This window comes from Mytilus galloprovincialis, chromosome 13, assembly GCF_965363235.1.
Source record: "Mytilus galloprovincialis chromosome 13, xbMytGall1.hap1.1, whole genome shotgun sequence".
Classification (NCBI taxonomy): Eukaryota; Metazoa; Mollusca; class Bivalvia; order Mytilida; family Mytilidae; genus Mytilus; species Mytilus galloprovincialis.
Genome location: NC_134850.1, coordinates 28,019,859 through 28,046,309, shown reverse-complemented (window position 1 = coordinate 28,046,309; position 26,451 = coordinate 28,019,859). Strand labels below are relative to the sequence as shown.

The 26,451-nt window shown below is 32.5% G+C and overlaps 2 long non-coding RNA genes across 3 annotated transcripts in view; both read right to left on the bottom strand.

Moving 5' to 3' along the window:
* Window positions 1-90: 90 nt before the first annotated feature.
* LOC143057555 (uncharacterized) overlaps window positions 91-26,451 on the bottom strand; it is a 35,230-nt gene continuing 8,869 nt past the window's right edge. For both annotated transcript variants that reach the window (XR_012972735.1, XR_012972736.1), the window contains exons 2-4: window positions 19,693-20,247; window positions 8,962-9,117; window positions 91-3,163 (exon numbers count right to left, since the gene is read on the bottom strand). This is a non-coding gene — a long non-coding RNA (uncharacterized LOC143057555). The remainder of the gene's footprint in view (window positions 3,164-8,961; window positions 9,118-19,692; window positions 20,248-26,451) is intronic.
* LOC143057255 (uncharacterized) lies at window positions 17,632-18,724 on the bottom strand. The gene is made up of 2 exons (XR_012972687.1): window positions 18,427-18,724; window positions 17,632-18,021 (listed from the first exon to the last, which is right to left on the bottom strand). It is a non-coding gene; the product is annotated as an uncharacterized LOC143057255 (long non-coding RNA).

The window sequence follows — 26,451 nt, the reverse complement described above, 5'->3', positions numbered from 1 at the left end:
AGATACAGGTACCAGTGTAGAGTTCTGAAACATTTGTAACTAAGTCTCTGTAATAAATTTCACAATTGTGTCACTTAAAAAAATAAATAATTTGTTGTCTTAAATCTTTTATTACATATATATTTTGAACACAAAATAATTTGGATAATCGTGGAAAAGGCAAGGAATGTTGTTAATGTATTTTACAAGTTGCAAAATAATACATGATTCATGAAAATACAAATAGTTTTAAAATACCACTGAAAGTTCACGATTTTTCCAAGAATCACAATTGAGGCATTATAACATACTTTCAATGGTGGATTCTTACTGCTTGTAAATAGGAAACTTTTTATGGATCCCAAAATCAACAAATAGAAAACATTCAAAGAGCTGAATGTTTAAGACTAGCCATACACAAAAGTTAATTTATCCCAAAAATTGTGTTACTATGAAAATAACAAGAAATCCTCCAGTATTTCTATAACAAACAAGTAGAAAAAATAAAGCAAAACAAAGTTAATATAGGAAAAAAAAACAAATAAAATCAAGTCTTTTCATATACATGAACAAACAAAATATAAATGCCTCTTGTATTTCGATCATTTGTAAAAAAATAATAAAAGGATGAAGAGTAACAGGGAACTTATATCAAACTTCATTTTCCAGGGATCAATCATTCAGTTCTGCATTTCTTGTCTTAAACAAGAAAACAACTTGTCTAATATGGTAATTGAAAAAAAAATGATGTTTAAATTAATGCAAAAACCAATGAACTTTACAATCCGAATTAAACAAAACAAATGTTAATGTATATGCTAAAACATTGCTTCAACATTCGGGAAAAAGCCAACTTCATCCAAAACATTTTACTGTTACAATGTATTAGGTCCAGCCATAAAAAAATTCACAGGCAAAATTGTACATTATATATATTTAACATACATAAAAAAATCAAACTGCACTCATAGCACTTTTAGCAATAGCACTGGTTATAACAAATAAAATATAAATAACATGCCACTCTAGTTGCTTGTTAAATATTAAATATTTAAATTATTAATCAAAACAAATCCTCACATGGCTAAAGTATTGTACAATACCAGTCATACATTTTTATGTTCATTTGTACATGCAGTTTATCCTGACTGCAAAATTTCTAACCCCTAATAAAAATAAAGCAATTATTACAAAAATATCATGTATTTCATTTCAACTGATTTATTTGATTTGGGTAAATTTTTTTCAATATTTTTTTTCCACCAAATTATGTACCAAATATAGGCAAAAATCACTGTTTCAGTTGACTTTGACACGTTCGTATGCATATTCGTTCTAACTCACTAGTCAAAGGACATTTTCAATTGAAATTTAACAATAAAATTGAGAAGGGAAATCTGGAATGTGTCAAACAGACAGCAACCCGACCATAGAGCAGACAACAGCCGAAATCCCCAATGGATTTTTTTGGTGTTGTATCAGTTAGATATTTCTTGAATCAAATTTAATCCCTTTAATAAAAATGATTTCTGATTTTTATAACAACAACAAAGAGCCCCCCCCCCCCCCTCCCCCACACCTTTTTACCAAATTCTGTTTTTAAAAGATGTGATCATTCATACTATAGTTGTCAAAGTATTTCAAAATCAATTCAAAAAATATATATCTTTATTACATAATTGTTTGTAAACACATATCTGTGTTGATTTAGATATTTTTTTTATATGCATTTGAATCATGATTTATGACATACAAGTTTTAATATTATTTGATATTCAACCACATCAAATCTGTACCACAAAAAATCAAATCAAATCGCCTCTCTGGCAGTGTAAAACTTCCTAAGAGTATTAAACAAATTGTAGCATGTTAAACAAATGATTCTAATATCATATAATTAGTACACATCTTTTGTTAAAATCAAGCAAACCAAGCCTATAACAAAAACAACAATCTATCTTTTTTGCAATTATTTTGCCATTAACAACTTTCATTGAACAAAACAAAATCTTTGATCAATGTAAACGTTCTGAAGACTTAACATTTCAACCCACCTGGTTGACGGAATAAGTAAAGTACAATAAAGTCTTGTAAGAGGGGTTCAAATGGAAGTCAGAAAAGTCCGGACATGAGGCTTTAAACTCTTTTGTTATGGTACCAAAATGTTGATTGACAATTTTTATTTACCAATCACTTTAATAATTATATTACAACTTTTCTTAAGGCTACGTCATACTCATCTTCGCTAGCCTATGGTCAAGATCCACTCCCCTCACTTAGGGAGGAGTGGAATGGATCGTAACCCTTGGCTAGTAAAAATGCAAAGCCTCTAATATTTGCAGTGGATGGTTTTGGTTAGATCAGACACACTTAAAGGTATGTTTAAGATTGTGGATGACAAAAGAAAAATATATACATGCATGTTGTTATCAAATAAAAACACCCATCAATAGGATGACCATCAGATATGATATGCAGTGGTCATTCTGTTCGATTTCTTGTTTTTATTATTTAAGTACATCTTTTTTACATGATATTCAAATAGTTCACTTAGATGACAAGGCAGATGATGTCAATCAAGGCAAAATTGTGTATCGGCTATTGTTCTTGAGAATTTTTATTTTCCAGTTCGCCAAATTGAAATCCAAACTGGTACACGTGTTATACGAGGTGCATACACGATCCGAGGTTGTTAATCTTTATCAAATGCAAGACTCCAACTCTTATCTACATGTATTCCTTTAAAATCATTAGAACATGCATGTTACATTCATTATGGCACTTGCTTTTTCGGACGGTGCACTCGATTAATGTTAAATGTTTTTCCTACTTTCATTTTAATCGTTTCACACCATACTTTGATCCGACTTCTCGTCATCTTCTACGTCATTGTAATCGGGAGGGTCGTAGTCGTCTACACACTGAAGCGGCTCGGAATTTGGAATGTTTTCTTTCGTTGTCACTATCAAGTAACTTTCAGTACGTCTCCGTCTTGGTATAGTTTTTCTAAGACATGTGAACATGGTCACCAGTAAACCGTTTACTAATATAATAAAAGCACCGGAAGCGGAAACCGCTAGTCCCCATGGATAAAAGAATGTGTTCTGAAGTTTGTTTTGTTGGACACGCATAGTAGCAGAAAGATCGCCATAGAAATATCCAACAGCAGACAGCAAGAGCACACCTGCAACAAAAAGGTACATGAATAAATAAGCAATTGGTATGGAAGCTATTTTGAATGATAAAAAGCAATGTAAATAAATGTTTAGTCCCACTATGATTGGCAAAGGCCAATGACAAAAGAGCACTAACACTATAATTATAAAGAACTGCCTCAGGAGCCTGTAATTCAGTGGTTGTCGTTTGTTTATGTGTTACATATTTGTTTTTCGTTCATTTTTTTACATAAATAAGGCCGTTAGTTTTCTCGTTTGAATTGTTTTACATTGTCTTATCGGGGCCTATTATAGCTGACTATGCGGTATGGGTTTCGCTCATTGTTGAAGGCCGTACGGTGACCTATAGTTGTAAATGTCTGTGTCATTTTGGTCTTTTGTGGATAGTGGTCTCACTGGCAATCATACCACATCTTCTCTTTTATATTAATCGCTGTGTACGAGCTTTTAAAGTACATAATGGTGTGTAAATGTATGAAATACTGCACAGCCAATTGATAACATGGGAAAATAAAATGGGAAAAAAACAAAACAAAACAAATATATGTCACAGCATTTGGAGTGATTGTAAACATAAAATTTGAACTTGTCACAAGTCAATGAGACCCCTTGAGAACTGTTGCAAGCACAAAAGTAAATTGTCACAATTTTTGCATACTGAAAACATATAATGTGATCTTGACGTTGCTAGCCTATGATTCAATACAGATAAATTCTGCTACCGTGTCACAGCTACAGCGTAAAATGAAAATGAAAGTGGTCTAACACATTAAAAGCAATTGTTTTGTAGTTTGTTCACTTTGACGTCCAGTTGCAAATGCATCAAGCATATTCAGGAGATGAGAACAACATACCTATAATTGCGATAATTGGTATATTCTGTAAAGTGAGTCGAACGGGATGAAAAGGTTGAATTTTGTTTTAATTGAATGTGAGTAAATATAAAATTTTCCCTTGCAACACGGCATCTACGGACAAGACATAAATACCCGGATCTTCAAAGAGATGTTAAAAGTATTCCTCTTTAACGTTCAAGAAAAAGAGACAGTATCTCTGAACGAGGCACAGGATTTAACTAGAATGGTTCCCAGTCCTTTATCTGTTTGGTTCTGATACCCGTATGTTATAAGGGATAGAACCAGCCTATGGATTTTACGTCCCCTTTCCGAACGAACGTAGTTGCGTAGTTATTATACATCCCGCATCTTTTATATAGGACTTCTAATTATTATTTTTTCTAATTTACTGTTTCCACATCTTTTCTTTGATGTATGGCTAAAACAAATTCCTGTTGTGAATTTTTTTTTACTAGTTTTAAGAAAATTACTTGACGTTAACGGTTTGGTGAGAATAAAAAACTGAGGTGCTTCGTACGTTAATTTATATTTGACAAGTGAAATGGAAGATATAATCTCTTTTTAATTGATTTTTCATTAATGCTGAAAAGTATTAGATTTTATGAACAAATAACCTTTTTTTTACTTGTAAATCAAAATCTACAATGTTTTAGAAAACGGTTTTAAATTGAATTTTGCATGTGAAAATTGCTATGCTGATCGATCTTGTAACCACCATACGGTGTAGAAAATGGATCGTTTTTCTAGGAAATTCCTCTGTGTTTTCATGTAATCTTCCACTCCAAAAGCTGCAAATGTTCCACAGTGACACTCTCGACGATTTATTAAACATGTTTAATGATGAAATGGGAATTTATCTATTTCTGTTGACATAAAAGACATTGTGCTAAAATCTAAATTTTCACTTGATTTGATTTTGATATCCAACTTCCATTAACGGTTACTATGTTATGTTTACTCGAGAGAGAAGCTCTTCAAGACCAACAGATCCACTGGCTGTCAAACGTATCAAAGAACACGATTTAAACTTAAAAAAACAATTCCCTAAAGAACGAGATTACTGCGATATTAAATGCAGCAGAGTCATTCAAAAACGATTTTATCCAGGAAAACAGTGTCTCGATTGTTTAAACAGAAGAAAAGATTAAAATAAGGCAAAATCAATCCAAAGCAATAAACCGCACGAAATTTTGTTTGCCAAGCACTTAAAATAAAGATGTGTTACGGAATGACAATGATTGGATTCCGACTTATTGTTAAGTATGGAGGAATCAGGAATACACGGACAGCTTAATGATGTCTTTTGAGAGAGTTAAACAAATACAGCTTTTATTATTATTGTCTCTGTATTGTCTCAGATGGCACTAAAATGATAAATTACATTTCTGTGACATTTACAAAAGTTCAATAAACACGAATGTATTATCAATCTTATAATCTAGTTATTGTGAGAAATATTCGCCTAACAGATGAATTTTGAAATTTTTGGTTGGTTTTATTTTTTCTAAAACATTAATATTACCAGCTTCAGAGCACATGGACACTCGTTTTTTTCGTAATTTGTTATTTTCACAATAACTATGTACACCAGGAGTGGTGTTCCCGAAGCAATCTTAGGATTAGAACGTGTCCTAAGACCATCTTATGACACGTCCTGTCCTAAGCCCTGTTCTCGAAACTCTTAACTATAAAGATATATCGTATTTTTCGTCCTGATTATAGCTTTAGGACACCAAATTATGTGTCTCGAGATCGTCTTATCTTCATCCTAACTTATTACTAGTCTCAGACAAGAATTTGTAAACAAATGCTGTGCTTACTGAATAAAATGCCAGTCTGACATTTCACATGTTTAATTCCGCCACCGTAAAATTTAATTTCGGTTTTCGCTCATAATTTGCTACGCCTTCACCAATTCCGACTACTATTTGACCATTTCCCCCTCCCATTCATAACCTACCAGATATTAATGAAGTGAGACCATTCCTATCTCCATTCATAACTTACCAGATATCATTGAAGTAACTACCATTCCTATCTCCATTCATTACTTACCAGATATCAAAGAAGTGACTACCATTCATAACTTACCAGATATCAATGAAATGACTACCATTCATAACTTACCAGATATTAATGAAGTGACTACCATTCCTATCTCCATTCATAACTTACCAGATATCAATGAAGTGACTACCATTCCTATCTCCATTCATAACTTACCAGATATCAATGAAGTAACTACCATTCATAACTTACCAGATATCAATGAAGTGACTACCATTCATAACTTACCAGATATCAATTAAATAACTACCATTCATAACTTACCAGATATCAATTAAATAACTACCATTCATAACTTACCAGATATCAATTAAATAACTACCATTCATAACTTACCAGATATCAATGCAGTGCATACCATTCCTATCTCAATTCATAACTTACCAGATATCAATCAAGTGACTACCATTCCTATCTCCATTCATTACTTACCAGATATCAATCAAGTGACTACCATTCCTATCTCCATTCATTACTTACCAGATATCAAAGAAGTGACAACCATTCATAACTTACCAGATATCAATGAAGTGACTACCATTCATAACTTACCAGATATTAATGAAGTGACTACCATTCATAACTTACCAGATATTAATGAAGTGACTACCATTCATAACTTACCAGATATCAATGAAGTGACTACCATTCCTATCTCCATTCATTACTTACCAGATATCAAAGAAGTGACTACCATTCATAACTTACCAGATATCAATGAAGTGACTACCATTCATAACTTACCATATATTAATGAAGTGACTACCATTCTTAACTTACCAGATATCAATGAAGTGACTACCATTCCTATCTCCATTCATTACTTACCAGATATTAATGAAGTGACTACCATTCCTATCTCCATTCATTACTTACCAGATATTAATGAAGTGACTACCATTCCTATCTCCATTCATAACTTACCAAATATCAATGAAGTAACTACCATTCATAACTTACCAGATATCAATGAAGTAACTACCATTCATAACTTACCAGATATCAATGAAGTAACTACCATTCATAACTTACCAGATATCAAAGAAAGTGACTACCATTCCTATCTCCATTCATTACTTACCAGATATTAATGAAGTGACTACCATCCCTATCTCCATTCATTACTTACCAGATATTAATGAAGTGACTACCATTCATAACTTACCAGATATCAATGAAGTGAGTACCATTCCTATCTCCATTCATTACTTACCAGATTTTAATGAAGTGACTACCATTCCTATCTCCATTCATTACTTACCAGATATTAATGAAGTGACTACCATTCCTATCTCCATTCATTACTTACCAGATATTAATGAAGTGACTACCATTCATAACTTACCATATATTAATGAAGTGACTACCATTCTTAACTTACCAGATATCAATGAAGTGACTACCATTCCTATCTCCATTCATTACTTATCAGATATTAATGAAGTGACTACCATTCCTATCTCCATTCATAACTTACCAGATATCAATGAAGTAACTACCATTCATTAATTACCAGATATCAATGAAGTGACTTCCATTCATAACTTATCAGATATCAATGAAGTGACTACCATTCCTATCTCCATTCATAACTTACCAGATATCAATGAAGTGACTACCATTCCTATCTCCATTCATTACTTGCCAGATATCAATGCAGTGACTACCATTCCTATCTCCATTCATTACTTACCAGATATCAATGCAGTGATTACCATTTATTACCTACCAGATATCAATGAAGTGACTACCATTCCTATCTCCATTCATTACTTACCAGATATCAAAGAAGTGACTACCATTCATAACTTACCAGATATCAATGAAGTGACTACCATTCATAACTTACCAGATATTAATGAAGTGACTACCATTCATAACTTACCAGATATCAATGAAGTGACTACCATTCCTATCTCCATTCATTACTTACCAGATATCAATGAAGTGACTACCATTCCTATCTCCATTCATAACTTACCAGATATCAATGAAGTAACTACCATTCATAACTTACCAGATATCAATGAAGTGACTACCATTCATAACTTACCAGATATTAATGAAGTGACTACCATTCATAACTTACCAACTATCAATGAAGTGACTACCATTCCTATCTCCATTCATTACTTACCAGATATTAATGAAGTGACTACCATTCCTATCTCTATTCATAACTTACCAGATATTAATGAAGTGACTACCATTCCTATCTCCATTCATTACTTACCAGATATTAATGAAGTGACTACCATTCCTATCTCCATTCATAACTTACCAGATATCAATGAAGTGACTACCATTCCTATCTCCATTCATTACTTACCAGATATTAATGAAGTGACTACCATTCCTATCTCCATTCATAACTTACCAAATATCAATGAAGTAACTACCATTCATAACTTACCAGATATCAATGAAGTAACTACCATTCATAACTTACCAGATATCAATGAAGTAACTACCATTCATAACTTACCAGATATCAAAGAAAGTGACTACCATTCCTATCTCCATTCATAACTTACCAGATATCAATGAAGTGACTACCATTCATAACTTACCAGATATCAATGAATGGAATGACTACCATTCCTATCTCCATTCATTACTTACCAGATATCAATGCAGTGACTACCATTCCTATCTCCATTCATTACTTACCAGACATCAATGCAGTGACTTCCATTCCTATCTCCATTCATTACTTACCAGACATCAATGCAGTGACTTCCATTCCTATCTCCATTCATAACTAGTTGTTAATGTCTGTGTCATTTTGGTCTTTTGTGGATAGTTGTCTCATTGGCAATCATACCACATCTTCTTTTTTATATTACCAGATATCAATGAAGTGACTACCATTCATAACTTACCAGATATCAATGAAGTGACTACCATCCCTATCTCCAGCTGTCGTTTTCCACATTTACAGAAATTGTATATGATTGCGAGAATAAAACAAAGTGCGGCAAATATCAAGGCAAGTGTTGTTGTAACTTCATGTCCGAGCTGTAGCGAGTACATCACCTCTGAAAAAATAAGAAATTACTTTGTATTCATCACATTTGAAAACAAGATTGTGTCCATAGTACACGGATTCCCCATTCGCACTTTCATTTTCTATGTTCATTTGGCCACGAAATTAATAACAAATTCTAATGTGGCATTAAAACTAGAAAGGTCATATCATAGGTAACTTTGTACAAAGTTTCAAGTTGATTGGACTTCAACTTCATCAAAAACTAGTTCGACCACGTTAAGCTGAAGCGGGACAGACGGACGGACGAACGGACGAACGATTAGACCGAAAAACACAATGCCCCTAGTTGAGGCATAACAATGTGACAGAAATATTTATTTGACCATGGAAGTAAAATTAAAGTCCAGTTAATATAATACTTCCATGGTTTGACGAACGGACGGATAAGTTGAATCCAATAAGAGTGGCAGCATAAAAGTATTTAGGACATAGGGGTCTGGACTAAATATAGGAAGTAAGCTGAAGGTAAGTATTCAATTCCGTAAAATATATGAGGTGCCTAATGTGCTTCGTTTCAGCTTTGCCCTAAGTACTTTATACGTTGAAAAACTGGGCGAAAAATATTTCCGACTCCGACAAAAATCTACCCCCTTTTTTTAAGATAAATGGATGCTCCCTTACAAACCAAGAAGCGGAATTTGAATCAGATCGGATATATACCAGATTCCAATTTGGAAAGACGTCACAGGTCATATGGGGCGTATATAATTTTTTTTAACTTTTTTACGTTATTTTGTCAGGCAAAAACACCAATTGGAAAATCATGTATTTGTAGTGGTAAATGACAATCACGTGACTCATTTAATTCACTAAAACCGACACTTTCAAAAGAACTTTCAGTACAAGCAAAACTCTATTTTTGAATTTTCTACCAGAAAAATCAATGCTAATGTCATGTTAGATGAGAATGAAAGAAGAAACAGGAAACAGGGTTTTAGAAATTGAAGACTATTATTTTTCACCGGAAATTACTTAGTTTCAGCCAGTCACGATCGGATATTATATTCCTAGTTATGAAAACGGTATAATGAATACCTCAAAGGCGAAATTTTATCTTTTAATCGGAAGGACACGAAACTATGGCAATAACAGCGGCAAACATTTAATTAGAAATACAATAGCTGATAAAGTATCGTATAATTTCACAAATTGCTGTTTTAAAGGCAATGTTTTGCTGAAATAGTTGACACCACAATCGAATCGATTCGAAAGATTCATGGACAAAAAGTTTAGTCTTTGTACGGGATAAAATCTTTAAGATAACCGATTTCGTCATCAGAGAACTGAAGTATTGGACCCTGGAGATATATACTGACTATATACATGTATTTGTCAGCAGGTCTAAAAATTAAAGATCTAGTATTACTTTATATGGAAATTTTAAGTAATATATCAATAAAATCTAATAACGCAGCACTTAAAAAAACAAAATGTATTTTATATGTTAAAAATTTGTGTTTATAGCAAAATGAATTCTAAACTGTCTTTTTTTTTTTTACTTTTGGTTCACAACACATTAATTTTAAAATGCATTTTGCAAGAAAATAATCAATAATTGAACGAAAGAAGTTTCTGATTTATTATAATTTTTATAATTATTAGCAGTGGTATATGTAGTAGTACTAGCAGTAGTTACAGTGGGTGTTCGTGGCTGTAGTTAGACCACCAAGCGGAAGAAGTTAGACCACCAAGCGGAAGTAGTTAGACCACCAAGCGGAAGTAGTTAGCAGTAGCAACTGTATGTGATCAGGACTGGAGCAGTAGTGGAAGAAGTAGTTACTGTAGTAGTATAAGAAGAAGAAGTAGAATAGAAGTAGTTACTGTAGCAGAAGCAGAGTAAAATAACAAAAATACCGAACGCCGAGAAAATTCAAAACGGATGATCCCTAATCAAAAGACAAAATCAAAAGCTCCAACACATCAAACGAAAGACTGTCATTTTTTGGTACAGGCATTTTATTTTGTAGCAAATTGTGGAATAAATCTGGTTTTATAGCTAGCAACAGAAGTACCCAGGACTGTATTATGTCTGGACACCTATTTTAATTGTTTTATTAATGAAATATCTTCTTACTATCATATTATTTCAATTCCAAAATGCTGATTTCCAACAGGCATAACATTACAAATTTCTAGAAAGGTATCAGAAAATAGGTCTTCAAAACGCTATGACGCAAAATAAGAACCCCTCCCCGTTTTGTGATTGTTTATGCTCGTTCCGTCAAAAACAGGGGAATTTTCAAATGGCTACGTGATAACAGATTTCGAAATGTTGTGAGACAACACATTTCCAAAAAGATAGAAGACACCAGGTTTTTTCAAAAGGCTGTAATTCAATAGATTTTCCAAAGCTTTTTATATAACGAGATTTCTAAAAGACAAAGGTGAGCGTTAAAAAAAGTCTTCGATCACAAAGCATCATTCAAAATGTCTATAGCATTAACATTCTATAATTTCCATATAACCGACATCAAATATTGTACAAGAAAAGAGATTTTCTAAAAGGAGAATTCTTCCTTTTTTTCCTTCAACCTTGCATGATTAATAAGGGTATAATACTATTTTTCCGCGATTAATCTTTATTCTTTATTGAATAATAGAAACTTTTTGATTGAAATCTTGCGTGTGATTCGATAACAATTAGCATACACACCGGAATTAAAATGTTTATTTTTCCATTGCATCTTTTTCAAATCAGCTTTCCGCATCGCCTCGTTTTGGTAATGGAAATCGTAATCAATATTAACATCTATTTTTTCGTGATGGTCGAATGACAAAAGGAAGCAACCTTTCTGATATGGGTTGATGATAATAATTGGTTGCCAAGGTACACCATGCATAATTTAGGCTGTAAAACTATCTTTTTACGATCTAAATTGATCCTGGTGTTATTTGAGGAAATGTGGTTTGTTTATCCAGGTGAAATTTCCAGTTTCGACATTGGAAAGATAAAGTTTTGGTATTAATACATGTAGTTGCGAATTTGTTTACGAATACTAGTTTCGTTTGATCCCAGAAGCATGCATACTTTAAAACGTAACCATCTTTTACGGTCTTAACTGATAACGATTTTTTTTGGAAATGTGGTTTGTTTTTCCATTTGAAATTTCCAGTTTTGACAGTTTTATGATAATAAAAAAAAAGTATATAAGCAAGAATCCCCCCCCCCCCCAAAAAAAAAAAATTAAAAAAAAATGTATGAATGTTTCCAATCATACGATTTTGTCTTCATGCGTCCTTTGATTAGTTAATTTTCTATTATCCAAATTCAAGAATTCTGACATGTAAATTTCAATTTCTTTAAAAGATGTCTATAACAGCAAGAACCAGGATATATGTCCTTAAAAAATCTGTGACACCCACTATGGTAAATAATATTAAAATTCATATATTCACATGGAAGTTAAAGTAAACAATCTAGGCGATGAAATCTAAATTCCACGAGGGAAAAGTAAATAAATATTTAAATTGTGATGCCATAATGATAATCCAATAGCTTTAATGTCGTTGTTCATTGATGAGTGAGTTTGGATTTATAGAAATTGTTGTTGATTTAACATGACCTTATCTCGGCCTGAAGGTCTAGTTATATATTTGTACTTTTATGAAGTAGGTATTGTTCAGCATTGTCATAAGGGTGTATCTGGATTGGGGATCATTAATTTTGTAGTTTCTCTTTTGATTCGAGCGTCACTGATGAGTCTTTTGCAGACGAAACGCGCGTCTGGCGTAAATATAAAATTTGAATCCTGGTATCTATGATGAGTTTATTTCTAAAAAATTTACGCAAACTTTCTCTTTTTTGGTGCCCATTATTCTCTATTCTTTGTATTTCAGCGCCGCATTTCTCTCTTTTATTTTTGTCTATTTTGTCTTTTCTTTATTCTTTTTGTATTTTGTCTTTTCTTTATTTTTTTGTCTACTTTCTCTATTCTTTATTTTTTTGTCTACTTTCTCTATTCTTTATAGTTAGTGTTAATTTATATCGATTCTGTTAATCCCACACAAACCCTCTTAGGACCCTGCGAAATTCAGCGAAATTCATAGACATACTTATTGTTTGGATTTTAAACAGTTCAAAATTCACCGTATTCTTTACTTTTTAAGGCCTTATATATGGTTATGCATGTTTTTCCAACTTGTATTGAATACGTGCTCAAATTACAACTTCAATATGTTCATGAAGATGCTTGATATAGCTATATATATGCAATTTGCAATAGATTATGACAAAGAGTGAGTATTTAAAAATATATATATATATATATATATAACAATAGCTAAATAAAAAAATTCTAAAATAAATCCAAAATCCCTGCGCAAGAAAAAAATCCCAGTAAAAATTTTGAAAAAAATTGTCACTAAAAATGTAAAAACAAGAAGGGTCGTGTTTTAGAAAAAACAAAGTGTAAAAAGTACGTATTTAGAATTACAATTAAAATTATTTACAAAAAAAATGTTGAATATTTTTTTTTAATTTCCAACTCTTCCGGGGTGCGATCAAAAATTAGCTGAACAGGTACTACGCAGTATAGTTTCAAGTATTATCTGATTATAGAATCCTCAGTCCAGAATGGAAATTCTATATTTCTAGTCCAAAGTTTGCTTTGGGCTCTTTGATCCCGAGTTTAAAGTTATCAAATAAAGAATTTTGACGTGGTCCAAGTTGTGTTGCTGTGGGTTCTTTTTAACCCAGTTTCAGTATTAATCGGAAATATCTGAAGATGGTGAGTCAACATTAAAATTGTTTTGTTTATTTGTCATAAATTGAACCCATCTAACCATACTATAGTCATTTAATGACTATTTCAATCCTACCAAAATTAAATAAATGGCAAAAAGATCATAACTTAACTTATTCAATTGGTGATTTAATAAATATTCTTAACAAACAGGTGCCTCATATTCAGGTAAACACGAAAGTGTCATCAATTTAAATGTCTTCTAAACATCAAAGTTAACCAGAATATCTATAATAATGACAAACTGGTTGGCTCTGGCCTGACACCCTGTTTAATACAAGTCTAACGCATCGATGGTCTTGTTTTAATGCGAGAGCTAGGTCTCTCAGAATTTGTTTATGAGTAACAGCAATACTAATAGTTTATTCACAAGCAATAGTGCAGCTGAATGGACAACCTGCATGAATAGTCACTACTTTACTTTGGGCATTTTGTACCTTAGTTTAAATATCATGGTTCTTTTCAACCCAGAGCAAATACTAGTCGGTGCGGAGTCAGAATAATGTCTCTGAGTAAGGTTATATGTTCTTGAAGACTGTTTGCTTGTGAACTAAGCATGTTGACTCGGTGTGTTTGTCCAGTACAAAGAAGTGATCATCGTCGTTGTCGTCATCGTCTTTACCGCAATCATCGTCGTTGTCGTCGTCGTCGTCGTTATCGACATCATCGTCGTCGTCATCGATATTGTTATCTAATTGACGAAGACTGGTATCGTATTTATATCTTTACATTTTGTAATCAACACACGAGCATCATTTATACGTTTCTCATAATTCCTCTCCTGTGCCTTTAAAAAGGTAATATTTGATAATTAGCCGCTTCTTTTGTGATTTTATTAATAATAACATTTAATAAATCCATATTACTGAGGCAGAAAAGATTCTGGACACACAATAACTCTACTGTGATGCTCGAGGAACCAATATTTTCAAATAAAACATCTAAAACGAACGTATTATGGGCTAATATATTGGATATTACTAGCGTCAGAATATTAAAATCTTTTTGAAGTTATTTAATTAGGCTTGTTGTTTTTGTCTATGGTCATCGTATTATTTATTAATATTTGAGTCGTAACTGGTATATTTGGACATGGTCATTTCGGCTGAAAACAAGTTCCTCCTTTTATAAGTAGACTATCAATATTTCTTATAAAAAGATGAAACCCCCCCCCCCCCCCCTTCCCCCAGTATGTATTTCAGTAGCGGGGTCGATCTTATAACTTTTATACTAAAATCTATTGCATTTTAAAGATATTTTTTTTTGTACTTGCATTAAAATAAATCTATTTGTAAAGTGAAATGTGAATAATAATATACTTGCTACTTAACCTTGGAATTCTGATTTCGGATTTATTCAATAAAACACTTATTTGTAATCTGTGATGTTAACATTAGACCATAAATAGCTACTTTTCCCAATAAATGAATGTACGCCTTTTCATATTTCGCCTTCTTGAATAAACATAATATGAAATATTTAGACGTTCATTTAACCATGACATTTGTATAGAAAAACGTATTATTAAAGGAAAAATATCACCTTGGAAATGTATCGACAAAACAAATATTAATATATTCAATAAATATCGAGGTCAGAACATTATCATGTTTGTGTATTGGCTTAAGCCCTGGGGTGAAATGTGACAATTTATACATTAATACAAATATGCGGTGAAAAATGAGAAATATTATTTTTGTCACCAAACAATTCATTTTATTCAGATTATTTACCATGCACAGCTGGTGAATTTTTTATGCCTCATTTTCTACATTGTGTGTAAAATGTTAACAAATACGATTTAAAAAAAAAGGTGACAAAATACATTCAGAACGTCTGCCTTTTTTGTACAAGTAGGGCGTCTAAGCTAAGAATAACCAACACAAAGAGCTTTTAACAGGTTGAAAAAGTAAAGTTAGTCGGAAGTAAAAAATGTAGGTCATATATATGCACATTTTAAAAATGAATGGCTTTTTTTGTGGCGAATTTGAAAAAAAAATAGCACTAAAGGAAGAAAATTTTCAAGGATTTTTTTTAACAATAATATAACTCGGGATGTGTATTCATTTATTTTTTTGGATCTCAAATTTCGTGTAAATTAAATATTTCCTGTCTATACCATGTTGATTTGTTTGTAGTCAAACTTCAGAAAAATACCAATACACAAGAAAAAGATAAAGCTGTCATATGATGCGATTTTCGAACTGATAATTTTAGTAATGAATAATAGCGACCAATTCCTTCAATACACAACAAAACTGTCCTTATGTCTAATGACTAAGCTACATGAAATTTGACCACAATGGCCATGTATTGACCATTTACGATCAATGCTATATTGTTTCCTGTCTTTAAAAAGGGTGGACAGATGGCTTATACGTGTTAAAGCTCCCAGTACAGTTCATTTAACATTTAAAAAAGAAAAACCGTTTCAAAAGACAGGAAGTTTAAATTAAAATTTTTAAATTAAATTAATGATGGTCAACATCAAAGATATAAAGTTGCTGATTCAAATATACCAATGATATTCGAACCTAGAATTTTATACCAATTTGGCAAAGGAATTGAAAAATTGGAGAAACTATACACGTATCTGTATTTATCATGAAATATAATGCATTAGATAATATAATTGTTCAGTGAGCATGTACGTTTTTGTAGCTGGACCTCTTTTTATATCGACGTACTAAACAATCATGAATCAAGACAATTCCATAAGTCTGTAAATACTTCTGATGTGAAGTCTGATTTGTGTCTTTTTTTTCTTTTTTTCTTTCTTTTATTTTTTGGGGGAAGGGGAGTATGATGGCGCCGGCAAGTCCGAAAAAAGACCATGATAAATTACTGGTTAATGATAACAATGAGTAAAAGTTATGCGAAACTGAATAGACAGTGATGATTAAAAACATATTCAAGGCAGGAACTGAATTATAAAAATCTATTGGGTAGGATCTGCCCAAAGGGACGACTAAAATTAAAGCGGGAAATCTATGTAGGTTTCGAAGGGGAAAGGGAGAAAAAGTATGTCGTAAGTTGGTATAGGCAGTCAGTGCTGCATCAGACCATTTGTAGAACCCCAAGTTTAGATTTTAATATTGCAAGGGTACCTTGAAGTGTGGGGAACGTGACACTCTCTATGTATAAAAAGTTTAGGATTTTTTGTATGCGGACTCGTTTAACCATTGCATTTTCTGCCTAAACCATTTCTTTTAAAACTGAACTCCGTCTTTATTGTTTTCTCTTCATTTAAGTTATTGATGCAATCAAACTTCCATTTTACTTGCGTTCTGAAACAATTTATTTTCTTCACGAAATTTAGAAACTGAACTCGCCCTCCCCTTCCCCTCCCGACTAAAGATTAATGGTCGGTGCATTTAAACATACATGTGAAATATCAAATTGTCTTAGCCACTATCCATAGAATATGTTGTTAAAACAATGATTTAGTGGTGTTTTAAATCATACGGAAAATTCGCGCACGTGTAGAATTTTTGATGATTAATGTGAGACTAATTTCTTTGTAACATGAATCTTCTTTTTTCCTTTGATCTTTTTATGGAATAACACGGAGACGACAAGCATGTACCAAAATGTATGCTCTAAATTGAAGCAACCAAATAATATTGCATGAAAGGTCACATGGGTATATATAACTCAATGGGAAAACTGCCATGAAATAACCAACAACACTTTAACCAATATTGCATGAGTAAGCTCCGCCTCCTTATGAAAAGATTACGCCTACAAAAAAAGCACACACACAAATGTCAATTTTATTTGAATTCTTATAATAAAATACAAATCTTTAAATATGTGTAGGTTTTCTCCGCCAGACAGACCACCAAAAAATTGTAACGTCTACGCATCAATTTCAAGATAGAACCGAAAAAAAATACAAATTTTCCTTGTACTTTTGAACATAAAAACCCCAAAATTGAACATAACATATTGAAATGAAATTTGTTCAAATGCAGAGCTTAAAGTAAATCTCCTAGGTCAAATGTTTCCAAGTGGTAATAACCCACAGCTTGAGAAATACTCATGTTATAAAATGGTTCCATATTTGGATGAATTTGCGACAGTCTAATATTCTCCTCTATTGTTAACGACGCGTTGGCTAACGACATGTCTTCCTCGACTTCTTGAAGAACCTGCAAAACAGTAAAAAATCGTTTTAAGAGAATAAAATAATTATATTTCCAAAAATAAAGGTCCAATATAATGGGGCATATAAATGACATCACATCACAGTAAAAATTTAGATTCCCGATTAAAAGCACATGCATTTTGAACATGGACCCCCCTTTTTGAAGCCCAAGGTAAAAACAAATATTTTCGCTTGGGGATCGTGTCGATAGTAGAAAAGGTATTGTTATCGACTGGTTATGATTTTTTAAGACTTGGTATAAGTTTAATATTGTAGTAAATTGTACATATGGAAAAATTAAAACATTTCTTTTTAACATTTTGGCAAAAAAGGGGGGTCCGTGCCTCAACAATTACATGACAATAAGCGTAAATCATTCTATTTCAATTTAAAAAAAAATAATACACACCTGAGAGAGAACCAAAATTGTGAAATCATCGCTATGTTCATGTTCAATTTCAAGCCAATCTGGTAGAGACTCTATGGGTAGAGAGAATGCGTCTGCCATCATCGTTTCCTTCAGAATCATGCGGTTTGTTAAATGTTCTCTCCAAACGTGATTTTTTTTCTGCACGGACTGTCATGGGCGTGTCATTCATGTCACAAATCATTTATAGCAACGCCTTCCTCGTTAGCCAAATAAACTTCTCACGCTACGCGTTCGAAAGTTTATTTGTCTAACTCGGAATACTATGCTATAAATATAACAAATTCAAAACTCTACAATCAATTTGAAGTTGACATCCCATGAAACAAATTCTCCACTGTATGTTTTCCCTCGAACTAATTTACTTGTTGGAGCTACAAAACCCACCCTATCCATGACCATACTCAATTGACCAGGAACAGGTTATGAAATATACATGATGGTACAGAGTATATTATATAAACAACGTCAAAACTTTGTCAAAATAAACAAGTCATCTCATTGTCTGTTTCGCAAAAATTTGTCAACAATTCCCCCATTTTGAAATTAATACAAACAATATTTATTTGAATGCTATAAATTTTTATTTTAATATAAAGAAGAAATGTGTAACACCGTGTAGTACATTTGTACGTACAATAAAAAGTGTAATTTCAATAACTGAAAATCATCAGTGTGAATTTCGAAGGTTTCGGTTTGTGAGTCACTGATTCAATATTTTTTTCGTGCTAAGGTAAAATGTTCAAGGGTGCATGTCTTGACATATATACTTTTTAAGTCATGATATAAATGTACGTATGAGCCACGGGAGTCGCTTTCAGACACACAAAAATACGACTAAGATTGATCATAAGTCATGAACAATTCAGTATAGTTACGATAAATCTTGGTCGATTTTTTTTTGTTTGAAACAGAAAACTGCACTAAACATTTGAGGACGTTACTTAAATTATGATATTTTTTCATAACAACCTCGGACATACGTTCTCTTTTACATGTTAATACATACTATGTGTGTAGTATTTAACTTTAATATAAGAATTTACTACATAAAAACTGATATATGGTAAAAAAAAAAATCTTGCATGCATCATTTAAATACAGTTGTAAATGTGTAAATGTTTATAAAAACTTCTAAATGAATTTTTATTTGCTACCCTTTCCATTTAAAGAAAATTTTAAAAATCTCTCGAGAAAATACCCCCCTTTTTTCTGAAAAAAAAAGTATCATACAATTGTAATACATACCTCTATGTGAGAAACCTTTTGCAATATTGTCTTTATATTCGTCATAATGGCTCCTTGTTATACAGTCCAACTCATAGCATATAGTCGTGGACCAGAGTCCAAACGCCGTGAGTCTATTGTTAGAATTGTTTTTGTGTATGGCCCAGGCATTTGTAGAGAATCCAACAGTCTGTAGCACAGTAGCGGTAAGACACACAAAGGGCTCCACATAAAAGAATATCCGTGAAATTCTTCCTAAAATTCGTGTAATCTTCCCCATAGTTTTATTCTTGGGTTTTTCACATTCAGCCATTTTCGTATTAAATATGAAAGTAAAATAGAGATAAAAAGTTAATCTCTTGAAGATTTAAATTTCATATTTTACATCTTTAAACGTCCACATTGTTTAATAATTCACACACAAATATTGAGATCCACGTTTATCTGCCAATGTTTACCAAATATTTAAACGGACTCGTTTATCGCCAAATTTGTCATCTGTATGATGAAGTCATGTGACCTGTCAATACACACGCACTTTTCTCTCAGCTGTCGTGATGCCCTTAGACTGAAATACTGTCAAAAGAGAAAATAGCAATTTAATGATGTTGAAACATTTATTATATGCGACATAGTAATGGATTTATAAAATATAGATAACTTCAGTTACTGAGCTACAATAAGTAGCCTATCGAACTAAATTCTGAGGCTAAATTAAAACGTTTTTACCTCAGGTAGGTGAAATGACTGTGATAAAACAAAGGAGATAAAAAAAAAGTGTAAAAGTACTTATACTAAAGTGTATATGTAGATAGTCATGTGTTTTAAATTGTTATACATATGTATTTGTGGGTAAGCGCATTCACCATGCATGGGAATACATATTTTAAAATGAAAAACGTATATTATCAATAGGTTGGTGTTCTATTGAAAAACAAATATCTGGGGACAGACGAGTTAGTCAGATTGTAATCTCATTTAAATCTGTAAACAAATTGTATTACGTACCAAATCATTGTCGCATCTTGTAATAAAAAAATAGATTTCAACCTTTTGATTACATATATACGTACTATGAAATGTACCCAAGTATTATTTGTACCAAATGAATATTGAATATATGAATAATGACTAGCAGTGAACCAAGTCGCCTTTCAACCTCACTCCAACGAAGCCGAAAGCGATCACATCAACCATATAGATATAGGAAGATGTGGTATGACTGCCAATTAGACAACTCTCCATCCAAATAACAATTTATAAAAGTAAACCATTTATAACTTTTGCACGTAACATAGCAAAACGGGAAAATTCAATCTAATATCTTTAACTACATTTGATATATATATATTTGGCAATGCCACCTCGATAACTTTCTTTGAATAAAAAATAAACATATTGAATTTGTTAACGTATAGATACTTGAAAAAAAACCATTTTCGAGCGAGACGCGATGATGTTAAATTATATTTTTACATAGTCACCTTTGTCATCAATTTCTCTTTTGTTAAGGACAGACTTAACCCATTTAACCCCTGTCCTCGAATGACATATGGATCTCGTAATAGTTACAAGATGCAGAATAGAATTTCAGTATAATAACATGCCTTCAACTCGAGACAAAATTTATGACTTTTTTGTCCGCTCGAACGTTATAAATGAGATGTAATTTCGGTTAAAAGTTACCTGTGTACCCGGGGTATGAGATTTGGAAATTCCGTGTATAAACGTAAACTGTTTGGAATGAACATTAAGAATATTACACATAGAATGACTCCATTGTTAAATTTGGTGGGTGTAAACATAAAGCGGTTGCACATGAAAAGATGTGATTTTAATTATAGAATTGCCTGAAGCGTTCCCCTTTTTATTATTATCTTTTATGTGATGATGTTTACCAACTAGTTTAAAATTCAATTCAGTTACAGTGTGATAATTACAATTTTATAGAAAAACCTCACTTCCTCCGGTCCATTACTCATGCATTATGTTCGATTATGCAAATTAAGTCGTTTGTACCCGATATCAATTTTGTATTTTATTTAGAAAATAAAGTAAAATTGAGTTTATATATTAGATAAACACTTGTCAATTTCGTGAATTTGACAACAACAACAACAAACTCTGTCTCTCACATCTGAAATTGTCTTATTAAGGTGGTACCCAACACATTCACTAAAATTAATTTGGCTCGTTTAATTTTCATAAACTTTTGACAAAGTATTTACTTTGACCCTTTGACAAAAATATGAAAATTTCAAAAAATTTGAACCAACCGTTTTATCAGAAAAATTACACTGGTTATATAGCAGTTTGACAAACTCGTATTTTGATCATTGAGAAATTAATATTCCCTTAACTACACAACGTAATTAAAACGTTTAGCTGATTTTACAGTTATCTCCCTGCAGTGTTAGGTACCACCTTAATCGAATGTGTAACTTGTAACTGAATGTTTTAACGTCTTGGTGTTTAAATTTATCACACAGCAAAGGACTGCATTATTTTCTTTCTTTTTCTAACATGCATAAAAAGATTCTGCTATTCTTTGTTTTATCTGTTTATGTCAAGTTTAAAAGAGAAAATTGTGGTTTGGGGAGTCCCCCCTTTAACATGCACAGATGAATTTAACAGGTCGAGAACTCTAGATTTTCTGACGTCAGAATATATTTGCATAGTAATTTCCAAAACACAAGGCCAATATGGCCTTGAAAAACTGACCAATCGACTCAATGAACTGCAATGCATTGTGGGCTACTACGAGTAAACTACTACTTAAAACACGTGGAATTAGTGGGAAAACAGTCAATTAATATATTGTCTGGGACTCTCAGTACCAAAGTTTTTATTCTGCAAATATATTTAATGTAAAATATATAACGTAATCTTCAATTTGCATGCTCAGATTGAAAAAATATTGTTTATTGGCTACACGATTCGACTTTCTTTTTCGCCTTGCAAAAGTAGTTGAACCGGTTTTGTGCATTGTTATGAATTGAACCTGCGTTCATTTCACGACATGACACAGTGAAATATCCAATGAAGTGACCACTGTCCAGTAAGAAAATCATTTGAGCTCTTTTAAACCTGTATAATGTCATTGCAAAATCATTTCTGCCTAGAAAAACACGAAACTTTCATTGAAACACTTCTTTCTGTACTGAATGTGTATTTTTTTTATCCGGACCTGAACTAATAGTAAGAACATCATAATATTCAGTATGCTAAAAATAAGTGTTATAAAAGCGGCAGGGGCGGGTCCAGCTATTTCAAAAAGGGGAGGGAGTTCCGACTACATGTCCCCATCCAAATGGACTGATCGTCCAAAAAAGGGGGTCCATCACCCGGAACCCCCGCCCCCTGGATCCGCCACTGAGCGGGTACGGTATATAGCTCAATACATTTTTTATAGTTTCATCCATCGATAATATCCGTTTGTTGCTAATTTTATCACAAAATATACCTCAGAGGTTTTTTTTATCGTTCGGCTGCTGTCCTGTTGACATATGTAAAATATCTCCAATATTAGAAGTCTCTGGATCATAGTGGGTGCCATATTACCTATTATTTTTTTTCTTCTAAAACGTGCTTTATATATAGAAATAAGAAGATGAGGTATGAGTGCCAAATGAGACATCTTTCCAACAAAGACATAATTTAGTAAAGTAAGCAGTCAAAGGTCCAATGCTGAAAAGTAAGCTATTAATGACCCAAAAATTACTTGTGTAAAACAATCCAAAAAAAAAAAAAAATAAATAAACCGGCCCAATTAAATATATAAAAGGACAAGAAATCTATCCCATAAAAAAAAAATATATTGTATAGGAGCCTGTATTTCAGTGGTTGTCGTTTGTTTATGTGTTACATATTTGTTTTTCGTTCATTTTTTTTATATATAATTAAGGCCGTTAGTTTTCTCGTTTGAATTGTTTTACATTGTCATATCGGGGACTTTTATAGCTGACTATGCGGTATGGGCTTTGCTCATTGTTGAAGGCCGTACGGTAATCTATAAATGTTAATTTCTGTGTCATTTTTGTCTCTTGTGGACAGCTGTCTCATTGGCAATCATATCACATCTTCTTTATTATTATAGATCCAACGCTGCAATTTTCACAAAACATATAAAATTTTCCACTCTGTCGCACATACATATGGATAAAATCATTACAGCTTATCCTAATGCATGTGGAGCAAAACTTTGGTTAGCTTGCTTGCTTTGTTTGTATATTGTACAAAATATAAAATATACAAGTTAAACTATGCCTATAAATATATATTGGTTAAAGATGTCAATCTTATTTTCAAAGCTTGTAAAAACAACTATAAAAACAAAGCAAGCAAGCCAACCAAAGTTTTACTTTGCAGGTTTAAGAAATCAGCTGTAATGATTTTATAAAGTTTGGCAAATGTCCGAGCCCGTTAAAAAACGAAAAAACTGAAACTACAGTTGCTGACTTCACTACCTTCAAAAAAGGGAACAGTTTGGAAGTCCTATATACTGAAATGTGACCAACAAAAATACTTATAGATTTTGTTAACACTGCCATGTATGTAAATATTTCTTCGCCTTTTTTACGAACACAAAATTCAATGATCCCACATTTGCCTTTAATTATCTTTACGAACATTGCTGTACTCTTGAAGATCAGCACTGGCTGTTATCGACGGCTTACTTTACACCAGTAAGTTTGTCTCACGGGTAATTGTGTTTTTTCGCTGTTGTTTCGTTGCTTCTGGTGGACAAATACATGAAATCTCTGTGCCATCATCAAACATGTTAATGGCTATATATCGGGTAATTCAAACCCTTTTTTCTTCGCATAGAAACAACTCTTCGTTAATCTGAGCATGGAAGTAATACTTTATATCACGAACTATAAATGAGGATACACAAAATGAAAAACTTAGCGAAATTGTGAATCCCGCATTGCACGAAAAACTGTGTTGTATTTCAGTAATTAACACGTGTTCTTGGTTGATTGTAAACACGTAGTAGTCCATCATGCATTGTGACTCATTTAGTGGATTGGTCAAAAACCTAGGTAAAAATAAATTGCGTCACATGTAAATAAACAATTACATGTGCGAGAACATAAGTATGCTAATTTATGCATTTCCATATAAGGTAGTGGTCCCGACCTGTTTAAGCTCCATTTCAACCTCGGTAGAAATATCAATGACTTATTAGATACTAATTGCTAGTTCTTTTGTGAGTATAACAGCGAGGTACAGAACATAGTTAGGTACAGAAGTTTGTAAAAGAAGGGGCGAAAGATAGCAGAGAGACATTCAAACTCATAGATCGAAAACAAACTGACAACGCCATTGCTAAAAAGAAAGAAAAACTGACAAATAATAGTACACGATACACAACATAGAAAACTTAAGACTAAGCAACGCGAACTCCACCAAAAACCGCAAACCAGACATTGACAGCAATATTCTAGGAAGAATTCTAAAAAGACCCCGTAGTGCGTGAGGATGTCTGAAAACAGAACTTGGGCGATATTTAGGGGATCAAACTGTGTAGTAACATTGTAGATCTCTACCTTTTTGGGGGTTGGGAGGAGACCTGTGGAGTCGTTGGGCGCCTGTAACTGTATCTGTGGCGTATATGTTTCTACTGATAACGATCATTTGTCATGTCTCGCCACGTGTTTAAGATTAGTAGTAGGAGAGATTAACTAGTCTTGATTTTGAGAAAGAAATACACTTTTAAAAGATAGACAGAGTGAACGGACGATCCAAAGGTTATTTTTTCTTCATCACTACTTTATAATGAGAGAAATTTCTGTTGAAATACATATCCTGTTGCTTAACATGCTTAAGCTTTGCATTCAAAGGATCTGACAGCACTCCGTTTTACTTTCTGTTCTTGTAATTATTACATCAGCCAATGAAATTCCAGCTTTCAAATTTTTAAGGGTTCAACTTGTTTATCAAATCGACAAAACCAGAGGATCACGAAAGTTTTTATAAACAGAAAGTAGACCGGAGTTTTGTCAGATCTGTGACAGCAAAACTGAAACACATGATCTGTATTTTAATTAGATTGGTGTTAACCTATGTTAACAATGTAACTGGAACTCAGACTCTCTGGCGTAAATATAATCTACGATTAATTAACTCTGTATTCAATCATTTTAACGTGTTTTAACTCTGCATTAATTGTATTGAATCACTGCTTGAAATCGTTAACACTGTCGTATAGTCTCTTGGTTTTTCGTACATTATCCATCAATAGATTAAGCATTGATAAGAAATTATTGCATCTGTTTCCACTTCAATACTTGGATTACACGGAACAATAGTCCTTTTAATAAATGCAACAAATCTATTAATATAACTTGTATCAATGAAACACTATAGAAACCACTTAGGAATCAGGCGGACGCCATAGAAAAGATATTAAACAATTCCATAACATAGTTTAAGACTCTCAAATTGAAACAAATTGTATTCTGATAAAAAGAAAGATTTCATCTTAAAGAATCGATGGACAGGCTTTCACAAAATGAAATCATCAACTTATTCACGGTTTCAATAGCACCGATAAAAGGAACATTTATTTCGTTATAACTCTGGTAATGATTTAATGCAGTGATTCTGACAGATTTAATCTGTTGTCGTGAAATAGCGTTATTTGTTCATCAAATTATCGGCTTCGGTTCAAAATTCAATCATTGTGTAAAACCCATAGTTATTGTCAACGTTACAAGATATTACCACAACCTGATTGAAAACAGCGGTGGTTTGCGTGTCTCTAATTACATGAAA